This window comes from Schistocerca serialis, chromosome 12 (assembly GCF_023864345.2).
Source record: "Schistocerca serialis cubense isolate TAMUIC-IGC-003099 chromosome 12, iqSchSeri2.2, whole genome shotgun sequence".
Lineage (NCBI taxonomy): Eukaryota > Metazoa > Arthropoda > Insecta > Orthoptera > Acrididae > Schistocerca > Schistocerca serialis.
The window spans coordinates 117,514,269-117,519,783 of record NC_064649.1 but is presented as its reverse complement, the minus strand read 5'-3'; positions in this window follow the sequence as shown (position 1 = coordinate 117,519,783).

The window sequence follows — 5,515 nt, the reverse complement described above, 5'->3', positions numbered from 1 at the left end:
CACGTGCCCGTCGACCTGGGACCGGACCGCAGCGACGCACGGATGCACGCCAAGACCGTAGGATCCTACGCAGTGCCGTAGGGGACCGCACCGCCACTTCCCAGCAAATTAGGGACACTGTTGCTCCTGGGGTATCGGCGAGGACCATTCGCAACCGTCTCCATGAAGCTGGGCTACGGTCCCGCACACCGTTAGGCCGTCTTCCCCTCACGCCCCAACATCGTGCAGCCCGCCTCCAGAGGTGTCGCGACAGGCGTGAATGGAGGGACGAATGGAGACGTGTCGTCTTCAGCGATGAGAGTCGCTTCTGCCTTGGTGCCAATAATGGTCGTATGCGTGTTTGGCGCCGTGCAGGTGAGTGCCACAATCAGGACTGCATACGACCGAGGCACACAGGGCCAACACCCGGCATCATGGTGTGGGGAGCGATCTCCTACACTGGCCGTACACCACTGGTGATCGTCGAGGGGACACTGAATAGTGCACGGTACATCCAAACCGTCATCGAACCCATCGTTCTACCATTCCTAGACCGGCAAGGTAACTTGCTGTTCCAACAGGACAATGCACGTCCGCATGTATCCCGTGCCACCCAACGTGCTCTAGAAGGTGTAAGTCAACTACCCTGGCCAGCAAGATCTCCGGATCTGTCCCCCATTGAGCATGTTTGGGACTGGATGAAGCGTCGTCTCACGCGGTCTGCACGTCCAGCACGAACGCTGGTCCAACTGAGGCGCCAGGTGGAAATGGCATGGCAAGCCGTTCCACAGGACTACATCCAGCATCTCTATGATCGTCTCCATGGGAGAATAGCAGCCTGCATTGCTGCGAAAGGTGGATATACACTGTACTAGTGCCGACATTGTGCATGCTCTGTTGCCTGTGTCTATGTGCCTGTGGTTCTGTCAGTGTGATCATGTGATGTATCTGACCCCAGGAATGTGTCAATAAAGTTTCCCCTTCCTGGGACAATGAATTCACGGTGTTCTTATTTCAATTTCCAGGAGTGTATATATATATAGATGACCATCTTCTGTGGGAATGCACAAACAGTGCCCGAACTCTTACGGCAATCAGTAAAGCCTTGAGTAATGAGTGTAATGGGCAGGGACACTACGAATATAGTGCGGGACAATAAGTTGGGAATGTGGGTCTCAAGGGATTCGTACCAGAGATAAGTCCCTGCAGTGGCAGTGCAGTGGCTGAGATGTATAGAGCGTCTGCCATGTACGCAGGTGATCTCGGGTTCGAATCCCGGACGGGGTACACATTTTCAACTGTCCCCGTTAACGTATATCGACGCCTGTATGCAGCCAAGGGTATTCATTTCACTGTATTGATTTAATTGTCATTTTTAATCCGACATTGTACCTCTCAGCTCCAATTGGCCGTAGTAATCACAACTACGGTCAGCTTTGCTTGCTGATCGCTTTCGTTTACAGATGCGAACTGCGCAGGCGCGTTGCTACCAACATTGAAGCGAAAAGATTTCCTGAAACGATACGTGGAAATTGCGTCACCAGCTACGTAAAGACGAGAAAAAAAAGACTGTCCTCAGAGATAGCTACGGGACGCATTGTTTGTGTGGGTGCTAGATGTTCTGTAATTGTGCCAGCTTTTTTGTAGAAAATTCGCCTGCTCATGAGACTGTGTCAGGATACATAAACATAAAAATCTTTATTAGTCCAGTCAAATTGCAGATATACCTTGCAAAAGGTGGGGCAGAAGACTTTATTTTTTCAACTCGTTCATATGGTTGGAAAGATTAGAAAACCGAGTTTTGCCAACAAAATTTCGCTTGGGAAAACTTTCTGCAGTCAAAAAACTTGGAAAATTTCGGCCTTTTTTCAGTTTTATCAAAATCTCAGTTTCATTTGCTCCTATCGCTTTGACGTCTATTTTCTTTTTTAAATAGCACAAAATTCTCTACAAATTTGATTCTTACCATTTTTTTTCTACTCCCAATATCTAAGGCGCTGCAGCTCCTAAAAATACCAATTTTTCAAATTTTGAGCATAGTGGCAAGATACCTTATTTTTGAACACTATTTTTTCAGTTTATGTTTGTGTAGTATAAATACATTATACATCAAGTTATATGTTGGAAATTAGCACCTCACTTTCAAGTATTCAATTCCTGTGCATGCAACATGAGGATTGCTGGGCACCCAACTATCGTGATTCTTACATCACTAACTCAAGTTCACTATGGGGCACCTCAGCCCCGGTATTTGTAAAACTATAAATGTAAAAATACATCATTAAGACACACACACATACACACACACACACACACACACACACACATACACACACACATACACACGCACACAAAATAATTTGTCTCAGGAAACTGAACTATTATTAGCTGCAATAGGCAACCTAATTACGTAGGTAATTATTCTTGTGTATAAAAGCCACACAGTTGACATTAAGTAGCTTTATTACAATTAAAATGCATTGTCAGTTACTAAAAAATGTGGACACTTCTGGGTGTGTAATACTTGTAATATCGCACTTTACCGCACTTGACACAGATATGAGCATCACTTCCAACGTTTTGATGGGCCAGGTTCCTCAGTGTCACCAGAAATACCTTGATTTACGGATTCAGGGTCTGTACATAGAGTTGATCCCAGATTGACCTCTTCTTTAAACAGCGAGTCAGCCTCAGCAAGTTCGTTGATTTCGTCAGCGGTTTCCTCAACATCCTCCATAACATCTTCTTCACTGTCTTCATATAAAAATTTTGGCACGTTTTCACTGTTGACCCCAATACATTTCTTACAAATTGAAGAACATTTCAAACCCGCTTTTCTGCAGGAGCACACTCCGCCACAGTTCAGCTTCATGAGCATGGAACAATGTGAAGAATTGCTTCAGGTGCTGGATCTTGGCTCATTATAACGGGTATTGGACCGTGGTCACTGTGATTCCAGCCCCATTTCTCAGGAGGTTTCCAGTTTCCCATCCAACTTTGGACTTGTTGGTAAGTCCGCAACGAATGATGTTGTGCAGCATATTGTGTAGGTGGTAACCGTGCAAGATTCAGTTTGCTTTTTGTGGTAGACTTGGCGAATAGCTGGTACCGAAAATGGTCTAGTGTGTGGGAACTGCTGACACCTCCACTATACAATGCGATAATAACCTGTTCTCCTGCTGTTATTATTTCTTCACGGGTAGCATGTGGTTTATTGAACGTGCAAAGGGCTGAGGTTAGGTGTACATTTTTCGCAACAATATTGCAGCAATTAATTTTTCCTTGACCAAAAAAAGCGGATGTATCACAGCCGCTAAAGGCGTAAGTGAACAGAATATATTCACTGTCAAACTTGTAAGCTGCAGTGGAATACCACTTGTCTTCTGCATTTCTTCTTCCTGGCTTTAAGAAAAATAAGTTTTCAATGCCTTGTCCCAAACCGACCGGTCATGAGCACAAGGAGGTCAACATCTTCTCCTACAATGACAACACTTCCAAAATCTTTGGTTCTTGAAATGGCAGATGTTACAGTCATAACGTCAGCATCTTCTTGTGCCTGGAGCAATTCAATGCTAAACTCCAGAAATTCCTTTTTAAGAAGTGTGATCAAACGCATCTTGTTTCGTTCGTTGTACAAGAACTTGTCCTGAGAGACTTGGTTCACCATCTCTGATTCAGCCACGTCAATCGAAGAATGTTTTTTGGACCTACGAATCCTCTCAGCACTCTTTGTGCTACATTTGCCTCCCTCACATCGATACCCATCAAATACAATAGCAAATTGAGATCCAAAATGACGCAGGTAAGAAACATAGCTTTGGGCTACTGACTTGAAGCAAACATTTCGAGTCCAAGTCACTCTGTGGATAAGGTACCCTCCATCAATGACAAAAAATTTACTCAGTCCACCCGACTTTACATCTTCCACTGGAACGAAGGCCAAAGAAAAAATACGCTTTTGTCCGCTAAAGAACAATTCCTAAATACTTTTTCTTATAACTGATCATTAACGTAAATCAACTGTAGAAAATGTACGGCACCTACATGCAATCGTATCACATATTGTAACACAAATAAACTTCACGCAATCCGACGTGAATGTGTTCGTAGTTACTGAATATGATGCTGTTTGTCCTGGCCCTGCAGCAGAGTGAGATTGTAAATTCCAGTGAATAACATGGTGAGTAATATGTTTATACTACACAAATAGAAATTGAAATAACAGTGTTCAAAAATTAGGTAATTTGCCACTTTGCTCGAAATTTGAAAAAAATGGTATTTTTTTACGTGCTGTAGCGCCTTAGATACTGGGAGTAGAAAAAACTGGTAAGAATCAAATTTGTGGAGAATTTTGTGCTCTTTAAAAAAGAAAATAGACGTCAAAGCGATAGGAGCAAATGAAACAGATATTTTGAAAAAACTGAAAAAGGGCCGAAATTTTCCAAGTTTTTTGACTGCAGAAAGTTTTCTCAACAGATTTTGTTGGCAAAACTTCGTTTTCTAACCTTTCCAACAACATGAACGAGCTAAAAAAATAAAATCTTCTACCCCACCTTTTGCAAGGTACAGACTTTTTTTCTGACAGTTTCACTGGACTATACCACACCAAAACGGATAATATTTTACGTATCTTAGTCTGTTAGTAGTAGACCAGGTTTGTTTCTATTTAGAGAGACAGTTATCTCAAGGTGAGAGACAGGTAAGGGAGCATCAGGTTACACCTGAGGCAATTGTGCGGGGTATACTCTTGGTCAACTCCTACCCCTCTTTCCTGGGGATGACCGGCCCCTCCTCTTCCACCTACCCCTCTCCGCTAACAGGATGGTTTAAAAAAGGCGGGAAGCCCCTCCCTGCCCCTGTGGGCCAATAGCAACGCATTAAAATGGTGGTGAACACCACCATCCTCCTCCTTCTTTTATTAGTGGCGCATTTCAGTCAGCGTCGTCCTTCGAGGTCTGTTCACTATAATGACAGGACCATGTCTTTTATAAATAATAGTAAAAGGAAATTAATTTTTCCACTATTGGCAATACTTTTTATCCTTTTCTTCCAAGTCCAATTGCATGATCCTAGTCACTTGCGCTCTGTAGTGAAATAATCACGGTCTTTTGTATAATAGTAACTTTGATATAACAAAGTAACTTACGGTTTGTAAAATATTTTCATTTTCACTGGATTTTTGTTAACACTTTTTATTAAAAGTAGTTTTTGAAGTTTTTACAGCTATTTTTTAATTTATGCTTTAATACCAATCATTTTCAATGCTACTTTACAATAAATTATTTTTTGTACTTTAAATATGACTTATCTACATGTATATCGTACTGAAAAAGTAAGTTGATTGGTAAATCCTAAAAGTAACTGGTGAAACCGAAGACTTACCATCACAGTGTGGTAAAAGTTCGAAATTTCCTGCTATAAATTATTTTAAACTAATACACTTGGCACGCACAACTCCACAGACAAACGATTTATTTACACTAATGCTAGAAAATAAGATTATATTCCCCACTTACTCATTTTTCCCTGATTGGTT